The sequence below is a fragment of the Ambystoma mexicanum genome, chromosome 14 (assembly GCF_040938575.1).
Source record: "Ambystoma mexicanum isolate Mex_15411 chromosome 14, UKY_AmexF1_1, whole genome shotgun sequence".
NCBI lineage: Eukaryota > Metazoa > Chordata > Amphibia > Caudata > Ambystomatidae > Ambystoma > Ambystoma mexicanum.
In genome coordinates this window covers 146960310-146976351 of record NC_090940.1, presented here as the reverse complement: position 1 = coordinate 146976351, position 16042 = coordinate 146960310, and the positions used below count along the sequence as shown (strand labels likewise).

General features: G+C 44.5%; 1 protein-coding gene across 2 annotated transcripts in view; it reads left to right on the top strand.

The window, feature by feature from the left end:
* Positions 1-16042, top strand: part of FANCM (FA complementation group M) — a 1896264-nt gene that overhangs the window by 865493 nt on the left and 1014729 nt on the right. The gene's annotated exons all lie outside the window — the stretch shown is intronic.

Genomic DNA, 16042 nt, shown 5'->3' with positions numbered 1-16042 from the left:
CTATAAGGCAGTGATTATGAGGGCACAAGATAAACACATTTATTTTTACATTAGTAACGTTTGTATTACGTGCAGAGTGATCTCAGGATGTGTTAGGGTAATTATGAACTACAGCTAAGCAGTGTTGCCAGTTTGTTAGTTATGGGTAATTTGTTTCCCAAAATGTAGACATTGTAGAATATGGGAACCATTTTAAAAGAAAAACAAAATGATGAAATTGAGGGAAATTATTATACATATCCCAATAATGGAACTTTGCTTATTGAGTAGTTTCCAAAGCTGGAAAAAGCTTTTGTCCAATCTCTCATCTTTTCTGTGAGGCTTACTTGGTTGCTTTTGTCCATTCTGGAAAAATACTAGACCTTTTGAGAAAGCTTATTCATCTTGGTTTTGTGTCTGAAACATAATGGCACACTTATTCACATTCAATTCAATTTAGGCCCTACAATCAGACCTGCAATTACAGTAATTACTGGTTAACCTATCATACTGAAGACTTTCTTTTGCCCATTTCACCCTTGTAATTTAAATGTAATTGTTTTACTTCAAGCACAAAACAGGTGTCTGCATAATATAAGAACGAGAGAATTGGAAAGGGAATCTTTATTATATCTGTCTTATTTCATTGCGTTTGTTTTTTTTTGTATGAGCGCTAGGGGGTAAAAGTGTAGAAGCAAATTCAAATAATTCAGAAATATGTGATGAAGAAAAACAATATACAAGATTAAGAAATTCAGAAGTCACAATATGGAATACAACCCAGCACACCACTCCTTTACAGAAAAAAAAATCTCAACTACGTGTTTTTAGCTGTTTCTGTAATTTGAACAAATGATTTACGGTAAATCTGTTGTGGCTGTTTCCATATGCTAATGGCCAGCTCCTAAACAGTTATTTTTTCTTCTTTCTCAGCTTAGATGCTTGAAGTCTCAACAGATTTTTCCTGCATATATTACTCCTTTCCTCTGGAAATTGCATCTTGATCTGATAGAAACTCAAGTGTCTTCCCTTAAATGGAAGCCAAGGCAGTGATGCCAGAGTGAGAGTGATGTGTTTAGAAGTCTGCGTAAAGAAATCGAGAGAACTGCAGCATTGACAGCAGGCAGCGATAATTCGGGGGGCCAGCAAACATATGATTACCGTAGCCTATTCTCAGCCATGCAATTGCTTGCTCTACTGTCCAGAAGTAAGGGGATTCACCTGGTGCAGCACTTCAGCTGCCCTTGTGATAGTAGTCCCTGTTGAGACCAATTATTGTAATCGTGACAGAATGAGGTTGTGATATTTAGCTATTCCAAAAGAGTATGCATTTAAATTATTTAATAAACGTGATCAGGGGAGTTGCTAGGTCTGGAAAAGACCCGGGGCTAAGCTGATGTCAGAACTATTTGGGACTGGGGCTAGCTAGTCTTTTGGCTGTAGCTCCTGAGATTCTATCCGGGGCTACAACCAAAAGATCAGGGGCTATAGCCCCCTTAGCCCCCCCCCTAGCAACGCCTCTGAACGTGATCTCTGCCCTATTTTAGGGTCCACAAATAGTTCTTAACCATGGGAAAAACTCATGAGGCGCAACCAAATCCGAGCCAATACTTAGAATTGTGTTTTCTGATTTTGTGTAGGCACAGAGCATTTGACGCTAGGTGCTTAACAGCCCCCAAACTAGATGACATGTCCAGAAACCAAAGGAGAGCACAGGCCAACCCATAGAGTTCCACACTATTTGTTGAACTGTTGTCTCTGGCTTGGCTTCCCAAATATCAACCATGAATGTGTATATATTTTTCAGAAAATTAGTTTACAAATTGTGCGCATTTTTTCTAAAAATGACACATTTCCACAACATGTGGTGGTGGTCAAAAGGTTAACCATAAACCGTTAATATAGTGCAAATGACGAGCTGAATTGTCTTGGTGCCTAAATAAATGTTATCATCACCTTTCTCATGGGTATTAATTTTGACAGTCGTGGAAACCAGAGGGTAATGTGTCTGTGTGGGTGTTTGTCCCCAGGTAGCATGCAGATTACAAAGCTATCTCTGGATCAGGTGCGCAAGGCTCTTCCACTATTTTACTAGCTGCAATGGTCATCCTTTTGTGGACCATAGACCATGACTTGCGGTTTCATTAACGACCAGCAACATGTGCTCAGTCTATGCAGGTTAAACCAGGTCAAGTATCACATCTCTACCTCTGGATGACACCAACTGCAGACCCGCTGGGCATTCTCAATCAACACCAGATAGTACCCTGAATCACAGTGTAAACCCTGCTTGCACAGGTTTGTGTTTCCATAAAACCATACTATCATTCCCATAATCCAGCTGTACGATATCTGGAAAACCCAGCAGCCATATCCAGAAACTTTTGGATTTTGCACGCACACAGGTGTCATTAACGGAAGAAGGAAATCGCATTTCAATAGACTGCATCATTCAAAATGCTACAGCTGTTGCTATGGCAAATACTGTGCTTTTCTTTCTCGTTACAGGTGGCCTCAAGAACAAACCAGATCTTGAAGACAGTTCCAGGGTTTTTATTTTCAGGATTGTAAAGGGGTTCGCTAAGGGTCATACCCCTGTCTCTTGTCAGGTGGCAGCCATTCCCTCCGTAGTCCAGGTGTTCCGCAACCCCAGGATTGTCACTAGCGATCAGTTACCTAAAGAGCTGTCGGAAGCGGCTTAGTTTGTCAGAGTTGCAGTGCGGTTTGACAAACCTCTCAGTACGTTCGAAGCACGCTCGTAAATCCTTTCCTCAAACTTCTGTTTTGCTGTTCACTGTCGTTGACGCTGCTTGTTGGAGATATCCGCGTTAGAGAGAGAGAGAGATCCGCGAGAGAGACTCCTGAGCAAGGGAGGGCGGCCGGCGAAAGCCTGGTGATTGGTGGCAGTTGGCAGCTGTTGGCGCAATGAAGTTCCATGGCATTCTGGAGGTAGAGGTAAAATTAGGAACTAGAAATATAGAAAGTGTGAGTCTGGTGAGCCCAAGTTAATAGGTGGTGAGTGCATACCACACCCCGCCTAACCCCTTGTGCAAGGCCATCTCCCACTTTTTTCTCTTTTCCTTTCCAGCAGCCCCCTCCCACTGGCTTTTACTGCAATCTAGCCCCCGATGCGAGGCGCCTTTCCCTAATCCTTCATAGTAGCTCCCTCGGAGGCAAGTTATTTCGGACTGTCTTTCCGCTCACAGGCTCTTCCATGAGTGATTCTCTAGCCCTTGATATTCATACTCTGATCTTTGCTGCAAGTAAAACTGTGTGGCAGCATTGTTGTGAGCCCTTTGAGCCCTTTTTGGGTGACTGCACGGCTGTTCCTATTCAGCCCTTTTTCCTTGCCACAGTGTTCCTACAGAACTACTGTTCTTCATCACCTTATACTATGTCCTCAAGAACTAGTCTTAGAAGTCAAATCACTGTTACAGAGCCAATCTATCTTCTGGACAATCTGAAAGACTTGCCAAACATGAAGATTCTTTGTGACTCTTCCAGAACAAGTATTGAAATCACTGAGAAACTAAGTGCTGAAAAAACAGAGACACTAAGATGTGAAGCAAATATTGTTGCAGCCTTAAGGTACAATCTTGGAGTAACAAACACTGATGCGAAAGACATAATGGTAACACCATCCACAAAACAAAAAAAGGGCACCAAAGCAAAACCTGTTATGAAGAAACTAGGCCTCTCAACCCCAATGTATCCCATAGCTGGTCAATGTATAATGGACTATTTTCCTAAACTTGCACGGACTAGTACCAAAGTCAAATACTCCCAGCCAATTAGAAAGTCTGCCACTATAGGCCGCACACAGATGAATGTGGTAACTGACTTAAGTAGGATCGAGTATGCAGACCCGGTCCTACTCCCAAACACCTGCGAGACCACAAAGTGTCATCCAACAGACTTGTGATGCGTCAAGAATTGGATCACCTCCAGAACCGACTGACTGTCTTTCACAAGTGAACCATAACGAGCAGTCGATATCTCCCCCCCCCCCCCGACTATTCCACCCAAGTGAGCGTGCAATTCACCATACTCTACGTAAGGCTGACGATTTTGTCAAGCTTTCTTCTCCCAGCTTCTCAGCCCTCAGCCTGGACTTCAGTTTGTTTGTTGAATTATATGACAATATCTGAGAAGAGGTCAAGGTCCATACGACTATCCTAAGTGCTATTAATATGAAGATCGAAGACCTGGAAGCTTGTGCAGGGCATTTAGCAGCACAACCCTCATTTGAACCAGCTGAAAAGTTATGTAACAATAACGTCAGATTCGCTAGTAACAACCCAATATTAATGGAAGACTCTGTTTTAGAGGTTTGTCTTACATCAAACACAGCCAAGTCTTCAGTTCCGACTTGCCCTGATTCTGACATTTCCACCCTATCAGCTCCTCACACTGAACACACCATTCAAACAGTGGCTATGGTCCATACACAAGGTCCGTATATTGTAAACACTTCAAAGCGCCCAGGTAAAAAAACAAACATCAGAAAATGATAAAATGGCGAAACACCTCTTCTCGCAAGTGGCTATGCAATCTTTCTATTGTAGAATCCCTACAAAAATCACACAATTTGACTAAAAGTCAACTGACAACAGTTATTGGAGAAAGTAGTACGGAATTACAATTTGCCATCCGAGCTGGGAACTCTAATCTATGTACTTCAATTTTGATGCCTATGCTGAACCCTCCCAACATACCTTTTGAGAACTTCTCTAATTGGTGTTAAAAATCTTCCTGACACGAACGAGTATTGCTGTTCCCACTCTATTTGGAGGGTCAGCTCCAGCACCCTTCCTTCCTCCCTCAACAACGAAGGTGTTATATATATTACCATTCAATAAGTTTAAACAGTGGAAATGACAAGGAGAGAATCCAGGACAAACTCACCAGCAGTGAAGGAGGCTAGTATCACTTGAGACTGGAGATCAGGAGTAGCGATGCTGACGTAGATTCCACTGATCCCCCCCCCCCTTCCTCCCCGGGGTCAAGCCCCAGGGACGGAGAGAGAGTACAGGGAATCCCTCAGGGGGAAGAAAACCCTGCGTCTCAGTCGATCGTCTGCTTCTGAATTCTTGAGGAGGGAGAAGATTCCAGATAAGGTTATCTCGTACCATAGGCAACAAGGAAGTAGACAGAACACAATAAGTAATAGTGTTTGGTAGTGTTAGAACAAGAAAGATAAGAGGTATCAGTAAGCACCTTGTTGCGAACTGGGAGATAGAGGTAAGTGATGCCGGAGTCTCTGTTTCTCGGGAACCTCGGAGGACAGCTCTAAGATGAGAGAAGGGGGTTAGTTAAGATCCAAAAGAAGAAATGGGAAACAGGATCAAATGCTCAAGAGGTACCTGAGGTAAGAATTGTCTGCCCGCTTAACTGAGGATTAGACGGAGGTTCCGTGGATAGACGGAAGAGTAAGACTGTCTGCAAGATAGGGAGATACAACGTCAGAATGATCTATAAGTGAAATGAGAATAAGGAACAGTCAGTCCGGCCTGGGTACCTTCCGCAGCGGTCCGGTTGTTTTCCTCGTGAGTGAGAGGAAACGAGCGGGAGCGGAACGGTAGGCGTACTGCAGACCGTGTATTTCCTGGGAACGAGCGGGAGCTGGTAGTAAAGGAGACAGAAGGTAAGTTAGAAGTACTGGATGTGACAAGGACAGGTAAGAACAAACCCTAGATCCAAACTCATGCAGCGTTGGTAGCTAGGAGTAGCAACGCATCCGTCTGTTGTGCTCCGATGTTGATATACAGTGCCCGGCTGGGAGGGAGGAGCCGAGTGGCCATGTTGAAACCAGGCTGCTAGACCGCAGCTGACTGTAGCAGCGGCCATCTTGGGTGTAAAAATGGCCGCCGTACTTCTCCGGATCCAACGGTGCCACAAAGACCAGCGCTTTCTGAGAGGTGTGACAGAAGGTCGATGTTGGTCTGCAAACAACGTCAAAACAGTGACCTATAGTGATCCTGTTACCTTACAGGAAGGAATGATCTTCCCAGTTGATTGTCTTCCCCTGGTTACAAACCTAATAATTCCTCCTGCAAAAGCTTTTTACTGTTTATCCTGTACGAGGAAGAATGATAAGAATGATTGCAAGTGCGATAAGAGTTACGCCCATTACTCCTATTACACCTAAAAATTGTGAGACAATGGTGCAAACCGATAAGGTGTGGACATCTGAGTGGGCAGTCAGTGGTCCAGGCAAAGCTCAGTATCTCCCAATACATACAATCTTGAGTAGCACTCTAACTTCTAATGTCATGAAAGCTACACCTCCGATTCAGAATGATCCCCCGGTATCCATCGCATCTGTGCCGTGCAAATGTCATTATGATAAGATTCAAATGCTTCCTGTCCCAAACAGATCTTGAAAATTCGGCGGGCTATACAGCCGGATTGGGTGAGGGATTATGAGAGTGATGTTGGCACAGCCAGTCATTCTGGCACGCCCTCCTCAACCATTCAGTCTCTATTCCCCCCCCCCCACCTCCCAGCCCCCTGGAGCGTATCAAGGAAATAAAAATTGGAATCTGGTTTTATGGCCATTCATATACAGACTGCAGGGGAACACTGTACTGCAACACCCACTCACCAACCCATGCAGAAAGGTAGATATTCTTGGCATAATGACGTACAACGAAAAAGACTCTCCGGCCCCATTACTAGGAACAATCACGATATGCTGATGTCATTCCCAAATATGTTTAATCCTATACAAAAGGTGAATTTCCAATCCAATGAGCATACACCTCACGAGGATAACATATTGGTGATTTCTAGTCTGTTGGGAGATAACTTCCCCATTTGCCTTAATCGTGCTAATGTCTTGGTGATATTCTCAGAAATTCCCTCTTTAAGTTCCCTTTCGTCTGCTGACATTCCAAGAGTAGTTTTAACAAGGAAGCAAAATAGTTGCCCGAGGGCAGTGGGTGCTTTACAAATTCAAATAAATAATAAATAAATCTCTTCTTTATTTTCAATCGAGACTGGTGTTTGACTGGATTCTTTCGGAACGTGCATACTTAAATAGCATTGGCTTTTCTATCGCTCGCTTATCCGAATGTGCACAAAATATTCTATTTCACGAACACGCGACTTCTCACCTCAATCTATGATCGCCCAACATAACACTGATGCAGCACGTAACCAAAGCAGATCATCTATCTTCAGAGTACAAGGCCTGGAGAGGCATAATCATTTTAGATTTAATCCTAAACAGTGATGTATGTAGTTCACTCGAACCCCCAACTGGAAAAGAGGTGCTGAAGCTAGGGTCCTGGAACTCTTGAGGCAATATGCATCTTTTCACAAATTTTGATACAATTGCTCTTTTACGAAGCAGTAATTGCTTGATGCTCCAGGAAACGTGGATGACTTCAGCTCCTTTTCTAGACGTGTTCGAAGTTTTTCATCAGCCTGCAAAACAGAGATGTGGAGGTAGATTTTCGGATGGCCTTGTCTTTGCCCTTGGCAACGACCTATGTTAGTTTATTTGTTTATTTATTTGGTAAGGCGCACCAAACCCTCAGGTAGCTGGGCGCAACATTACAAGTATACTTAAAGCTTAGTTGCAGAGTAAATACGTACAAAAAAGAAATACAAAGAAATACAAAGAATTACTGTAACATAGATAGCGAGGGACTAGTAGTCACATGTAGAAATTACATATTTACAGTCAACTGGTGCAATAGTAGCAAATACATTGAGAACGGAGAAGCCTGACGGGCATTAGGTAGCAAATACCGTTGTGGTCTGGGCTAAGGATTCAATTGCGGCAGGCTAGGAGTCTTTGTAACATATCCAGGTAAGGACTTTTCGTCTAAATCTGGAATAAGGTTGGTCTGTTCTGAGATCTAGTGGGAGTGCGTTCCAGGATTCTGCAGCTATAACTGAGAAGCTGGAGCCACCTGCTGTAGTACGTTTAAATCTGGGGATCTCTAGGGTGTGAGCGTTGACAGATCTCATGGGGCGGGCAGTGAGTCTCTTGTTTATTCTTTCAACAAGATAGGGTGGGGCTATATTGTTCAGGCATTTGGACGTGAGAGAGAGTATTTTAAGGCGGATCCTGTCATTGATCTTGAGCCAGTGGACGTCTCTTCTAAATGTAGAGATGTGCTGTCTATTAGGGATATTTAGAGCAGCTCTAAGGGCATTGTTTTGAAGTCTTTGCATTTTGTCTGTAATGTACTTGTTGGCTCCTGCATACATGGCATTGCAGTAGTCCAATCTAGATATTATGAGGGCATTGGCCATGGTAATGCAACTAGATTCAGAAAGAAATGGTTTGCAGGCTCGGATCAGTTTGCATGTATAAGCGGTTGATGATGCTAATGAATTAACTTGCTTCTTAAGGATAAGTGTGGAGTCCAGGTAGAAGCCCAGTGTTTTAACTGCGGGCATCACTTTGATGACGTTATTGTCAATGTTGAAGGAGGCGTAGCTGGGGTCAAGTTTTTTAATGGCTGTCTCTGAACCTTGGATCAGTAACTCCGTTTTGTCGTCATTCAGGCACAGGCCATGGGATGCCATCATTGCCTGAATGAGGATGTATATCCTGTTTACCAAGGCCGAGTCTTCCAGAAAGTTGCCCGAAAGGGGAATGAGGATCTGGATGTCATATGCGTAATTAGTGTAGGTGACACCCAGTCTATCCAACTTGTCAAATAGGGGCTTAGTAAAGATGTTATACATGGTAGGAGAAACACATGATCCCTGGGGTACGCCACAGGAGACTTGTATGGGGTCAGCGGCTGCTGAAGGGGAGAAGACTCTCATTGTTCGGTTAGCTAGGAAGGACTGAACCCATGTTATGGCATCACTTGAGAAATGGGCAGCCGACCTAAGGTGGTTGCATAAGACTGGTGGTCTACCAGGTCAAAGGCTGTGGATAGGTCAAGGAGGAGTAGCATAGCTGATTTCCCTTTGTCCTTCAACTCGTCAATTTGGGTCTTGAGGTCTATTAGGGCTGTTTCCGTGCTGTGGAGTGGGCGGAAACCACACTGGCGAGATCCTAATAGGTGGTTGACTTCTAGATAGTCCTGTATTTGTAGGTATGGTACTCTGTCGATAATTTTAAGTAGGAAGCGGACTGTGGTGATGGGTCTATAGTTGGTCGGGATGGAGGGATCTAATGTTTGTTTTTTGAGCAGTGGGAGTACACAAGATTCTTTGAGATTGTTAGGCACCGAATTTGTTTTAAATGAAGCATTGATGGGCTTCGAGATGAAGTGGGCTAGGTCTCTAGCTGCATCCTTTATAATTTGGCCCGGGCAGTTGTCTCTTTGCACTTAGGTTTTAGCGAGAGTATCATTTTTTCTGTCTCGCAAACAGACATTTTCTTGAAGCTGAAGGGTAGGGTGGTACTGTCCAGTGTAACAGTGGGGGTTGCTGCTCAGGTAGGAGCAGTGAAGCTTTCTTTTTAGCTATTTTAAGTTGGAGAGAGGTGATTTTATTAGCTAGAGCATTTTGAATGTCTGTGCACCAGAACTTATCCTTAGGAGTATTATCAGCCTGAGGTATCGGTGATTCCATTTCCTGAGGGATGGAGAATAGTTCCTTGGTGTCTGACTTCGCTTTTAGAAATTCTTTCGTTAAGTATATTCTTTTTATTGTTGGTTATTTCATTCTTGTTCAATTTGGAGAGGTTTGTTAGCTTGGCTTTATTCTCGTCAGTGGGAGAGTGGCGCCAAGTTGATTGAAGCTTTCTTTTTTGAAGTCTTAATGCTTTAAGTTGTATGTCTGGTAAGCAAATTCAAAACCTTCCCTTTGGTATGCTAGCTATTGAAGTGTCAGATCAGACAATTGTTATGCTTTACTATTTGATATATATATTGGCACAATGGTATTGGGGCTCTAGAGGAATTTTTTACTGATTATCACTGACCTGGTCTCCAGCTGGAGATCCAGTAATGGCTATAGATATGTTCTTATGTCAGGTGATCTCAACGCCAACTGTGTACCGTTAAGTGTAGGAGGCAACCAGTGTGACTCCACGCTAATAGCTTTAGATTCAAAATACGGAACAGGTTGGCAGTAGAGTAACACTCTGAACTCTTTGGGTATACAAATGATTAATGGGCAGATCGGAGCAGTCAAACCACATTAGAATGGAAACTAGAAGTTTTCAATGAAGGCAACTTTTCTATGGTTGAGGAACCAATGACTGCTGTTATCAAAAATCCAAGGTTGAATAAGCACAAATAAAACAAGAATCATGCCCATGTCTATGATGGAAGGTTAGCCCTCATGAAAGCAGAGACAAGACGTACTCTAAGACGAGCTCCAGTCTGCCTCTTACTGTAAAGTTATCCAAATGCAAAGCGCAAAAACAAAGCGATAGACATTTCATTAGGTTCACTTGCTCTGCTTTTCTACAACGAGACGCAGAGACAATACTTAAGAAATTGACAAAAAGATCTGGGAGCATTTTGGCATATAATCAATGGGCAGGAAGAGCACATTTTTACCGCTCAACTGAATGCTGTTGCTGAATCTGACTGACGTTTTATTCAGATCTCTAAGCCCCGGGTAAAGCTATGCCATTATCTAATGTACCCTTGATATATACTAAAATGTCTCCTGAAATTAATATCACAGTAGCAGTGAATAAACAACACGAATTGATAATTTTGTCCAAATCTTCTGGAGTCCCTGACCCTAATCGTCTTCCCAACAGCACACGAAACAGGACCCTTCTAACTGGGCAAATTTATTAACTATCCTCTTTAATAGTATTATTTACTCACAAAAATTTCCCAAATCATGCCAGACTGCCTATATTGTCCCAATTTTTTAAAAGGGGGTAAGATCGAATCTGAAAAACTAGACTTATATCTCTCCCAGATGTGAATAGTACGATTTTTGCATCTGTTCTTCAACATTTGGAAACATGGACAACTTCAACCAACAGGCTTTCCAAATTTCAGTCTGGATTTCGCAAGGCACATTCCACCAAACTTAATGGCCTTATTTTACGCTCTTTTCAAGAACTAGCCTGGTCTTCCCCTAAAGGTGTATATAAGTTTTAACTGTGGATTTGTCCCCTGCATTTGATTGCGTGGATCGATCTAGGCTATGGGGAAAATTAGCCGGCTGGGGAATTCCGGATGGCCTCTTAAAACGTATTATTGGATTACACGAAAATTCAAGCATTCTGATTAGACTAAACAAAGAGGGAATGATGTCCAGTCGTATTCCAACTATCTCCGACCTTAGACAAAGCTGTATTCTTGTAGCCTCTTTCTGACATAAATGACTATTTGGCTCCTGCCACCCTTGTCTCCCCTAAGGTGGGGAATATCAAGGTTTCATGGTTGGCTTACGCTGATTTTCTGCTGCTCGATTAATCGCGAGTTGGCTTAAAAAGGCTCCTGTCAGCGTTCTCTTCCTTCACGGTTGTTTGAGAACACAATAGTTAAATCAACATCATATACTTGGGCTTCCGATTCCTGCAAGTCCTGGTTACAGTAATGTAAGAGAAAGCCTTCTACAGAAATCTACCCTCCTTCTTAACCAACTTGTAATTTTAAACCGTAAGTGTGGCTCTTATTCAATTGTTCCTGCGTTAAAATTTTATGAAGGGAAATGGATTCCAAAACAGTGCAGCGGGCTAGTTGTTTCTAACATGGCTGCCGCCCGCTTCCTTATCTCCATTTAGTTGCAGCGATGCGGCACGTTGCAACCCGTCTTGCTTATTGGGGTAAGACGCAGTGTTTAAGTTGCTTCCTAAGCCCTATTCCCCCACTATCACTACTGTTTGCTCCGACTCTTGTTTCTGTGTTCGGTGGGTTACTACAGCAGAGCTCCCATGTGCAGTTTCTCTGTCCCTCAGTGCTCTGGTTGCCCTGTCCCTCAGTGCTCCGGTATCCTGTCCCTCAGCCTTCCGGTCTCACTCCGGTTCTCTTGTTCGCCTGGCTCCCCCTGCCTAGCGCTGTTTCTCTGCTCCTACCTTTAATCTCTGGCTTGCGTCCCGTTCTTTGGTATCCAGTTCCTTCCACTATGTAGCTTCTCTGATCTTGTTCCTCGGACTCTTGTGGACACAGCTGACTACTTGTCCTCCATTCGTGCTCGGGAATTACTGGTTGTTACCTACTGTCTCCGTTCAGCCTTCAATCTATCTTGGATACTTCGGAGCTCTCGTGAAGACCATCTTAACACCACATCTTCCCAGGGGTTTTTCTGCCTCCCCAGCTTTTCCCATGCCTGTCTGTTTCAGGGAAGGAGCCGCTAGTCCGCCGATTTGACAGGCAGACATAATGGCTTCCCCCGCGAGAGGCCTTACCTTTTTAAGGAACGTTAAACAACAAAGAAGAAAAAAAAGGAAAGAAAGGGGAAGAATCAGGTGAGGAGTTGGGTGTCCTTGCAGAATTCCGTACCAATCTTGACAATTGCTTGTACCACCTCGTACCTCACTATATGCTGACATGAATACATGTATGAATTATTATTATTTTTTTTTACATTTTATGAATTTCACAGCTGGGGCAGTAATGTCATGGGAACTGCACTGCTGTCAGGGTATTTCTCTCCTTTGGGTTTCTGGGGTCTTCAGAACATGTGCATGGGGACTAAATGGGTGCTGGCGTGGCGTTCCTGGCATCACCTGCAGTCACAGACATGTACCATTGGGAAATGAGCACTTCCCGGGTCCCTCAAGATGGCTGATCAGAGAGCCATTGGTGTAGCTCAAACGCTATAGTCTCTGAGCGTGGCTGCCAATTTAAGCCACACCCAGAAACCAGTCCGAGCTTTGCGTAGTTTCTGTTTCAACAGCTACACGCTTACCGCAGCTCTGTCCCGACCTGCAAAGAACTGGACAAGTTTGATCAGTTCAACACTTCAAAACTACAGCAAAACAGACTTGTATTCAACTTACCAGTCTCGCGCGGATCCGTCGGGCGGGCTTGCGCTGAGTTACGCATTCTGTAGTTTCCGAATTTGGACCCGGCATTCTTCCGACTTCAGAGTCCTCTGTGCCACGATGACCGCACCTGCAGCAGAAGAAAGAAAGTAAGAGAAGGACAGATTCTCACGACGCGCTCTAGAATAGCAGTTCACGCATCAGTTGGCCACGCGCACCGCTAGCAAGAAGAACCCAAAGACTCCACAAGCAGCCACAGGCCTTGCAGATACTTAACTTCATAGACAGCAGGCGCTTTGCATCTACGCCCCTCAGGCTGCATTCAACAGGTGCTGAACTCGCGGCAAGATGCGCATTCGCACTTGCATTCGGGAACTCACGTTACAGCGCAGTGTGCGCACTCAAGAGGGTAATCCATCTAGCAGCAGCATCTGCAGTAGGAACAACAGTAGAATTAGGACAGAACCCAAGCCTTCGCGCATAGCGCGCACAGCACGTTACAACGCTCCTAACCTCCAATCTAACTACATTGCAAAGTAGCCTTTGTCGACAGTAACAGGTTGGGCCATTGTGTACGCAATGTGTGGGGCATATAGGGTAGAAAATGGAGGGGCATGACACATTGTGCTTGTTCTATTTCCATCCACCTCGGAGCCGGGGTCTCCACCAACCACGTGGGCAAGTGGGACAGTTTTATTTATTTATTTGCATTTATAAAGCGCACAGAACTGCCCTGGGGCATCGTGGCGCTGTTACAGCAGACTTAGTCATGAACACAAGCATAGGAATGTGTTTACAGATGTAAACCGAGTTACAGAGTACATTTCACATTGGTAATAAACATTGAGCTTAAAGGTTATGCTATGCTGTGGTTACAATGCAAGCATGAGAGTGCATGTGGTAGACTTTAGCGGAATAGGAGGGTTTTGAGGTTTTTACGGAAGGTATGGTATGATTTTTCGTTCCTTAGTGAGGTAGGTAAGGAGTTCCAGTTTTTAGGTGCGAGGTGTTGGAAGCTGGTTCCTCCCGCCCTGGATCTTTGAAACGTGGGGACATCAATCATGTTGGTGCGGTGCGCTCTGGTGGGTCTGATGGAGGCTTTCGGTGTGATTCTTTCTGCGAGATAGGGTGGGGCATCCAGGGATAGGCATCTATGTGTGATGGTCATGGCTTTGAAGAGTATGCGTTCCTTCACGGGTAGCCAGTGAGCATCTTTCCTTGCTTGCGAGATGTGTTCTCTTTTTGGAATGGACAGTGCTGCCCGGAGCGCATTGTTTTGCGTGATTTGGAGTTTTTTTAGGTTGTGGGCGGAGGTGCCTAGGAACAGGGCATTACAGTAGTCTAGTTTTGTCCCTATAGTGGCTCTGGCGATGGACAGGCAGTTTTTAGCGGAGAGAAAAGGCTTGACAGCATTTATCATCTTGGTGGTAAGTGCCGAGGAAGAGGCTATGGCGTTGACCTGGCGAGACATAGATAGTGAGGCATCTAGGTGAACGCCTAAGGTTTTAACAGTCTTGGAGACTGTGATGGTGGAGTTGTCGATGTTGAAGGATTTGTATTGGGGGGGGAGTTTGTTGAGAATTTCATTGGTCCCTACTATGAGGATTTCGGTTTTGTCCCCGTTTAGGCAGAGGCCGTTGGCCGCCATCCAGGTTTGGATGGCTGTGTAGATTTTGGTTAATGCTGTCGCATCTTCTTCGTAGGTACCAGTTAGAGGGAGTAGTACCTGCGTATCGTCTGCGTAGTTGGTGTACGCTATGTTACGACAGTCGAGGTCATTGAAGAGAGGAAGGGTGAATATATTGTAGAGAGTGGGGGCGGTGCAGGAGCCTTGTGGGACGCCGCAGTGGATGGTGGTAGGGGTTGCCGAGGCAGTGTCTGAGAAGACTTTCATGCGTCTGCCATTTAGGAAAGAGGCCACCCATGCAATGGCTTCCGGGGAGAAGTGTGCTTCATTTTTTAGGTGCATGCCTAGGATATCGTGGTTGACAAGGTCAAAGGCGGCAGATAGATCCAGTAGGAGAAGGAGTGCAGGTTTGCCTTTATCCATAGTGTCTGCAAGCTGTATTTTCAGATCAAGTAGGGCTGACTCTGTTCCGTGACCTGGTCGGAAGCCTGACTGTCTTTTTCCTAGGATATGGTTGGTTTCGAGATAATCCTGGATTTGTGTGTAGGCCATTTTATCCAGAATCTTGAGCAGGAAAGGCACAGTGGTGATGGGCCTGTAGTTGGTAGCTACTTCAGGGTCGAGGGTGGTTTTTTTTAGAAGCGGGCGCACCCAGGCTTCTTTTAGACTGTCAGGGACAGTATTGGCTTTGAAAGAGGCATTAATGAATGATTTAAGGAAAGGTGCGAGTGTTTCAGTGCAGTCTTTGATCAGGCTGGCGGGGCAGGGATCTCCTTTACAATTGGATGGTTTGATCTTGTTCATTATCTCAATAACTTCGTGTTCTGTGACTTCCCTGAATTTGAACGGGGTAGTGGGGGCTTTGGTGGATGTGGTTCCCGAGCTAGGGGTGGGCATGTGGCTCGTGGTGGTGGGAGATTTGAGGTGCAGTGATAGGTTTTTGTGGTGCTCGTTAATTTTTGTTTGTAGGAGTTCAATTTTATTTAACAAGGCAGATTGTATGGAGTTGCACCAGATTTGGTCTTTAACAATGTCTTGTGATTTGGTGGCCGGTGTGGTGAGTTCGTTGAAAATGGCGAAGAGTTCTTTGGATTCGGAGCTTGCATTAGCAATTCTGTCATTATAAGAGACTGATTTAGCTGTGATTATGGCTTTTTTGTATTGGGCAGTGATTTTTTTGTAGGAGGATAGGGTGGCTGGGGAAGGCGATTTCTGCCAGGAGTTTAGTGCTTTTCTTTTCTGTGAGCGGAGTTCTTTGAGTTCAGTGGAGAACCAGGTATTTGAGTGTTTGATAGTTTTGGCTTTTTTGGTCTGCAAGGGGGCAATGGCGTCAATGGCGGTGCTTATGGTGCTCTTGTAGATATCTGCTAATTCTGACGGGTCAGATGACTTGAGGTCTGTGGAGAGGATGTGAAGGTGGGGTGTAATTTTATCTTTCGTGAGATTTTTTACACATCTTGCCAGTGCTGGGGGGATGGGGTTAGGTTTGTTTGTGTTAGATACGGCGGGAATAAAGAAGTGAATGAGGTGGTGATCTGACCAAGGAGTCGGGGTGATGGAGCTAA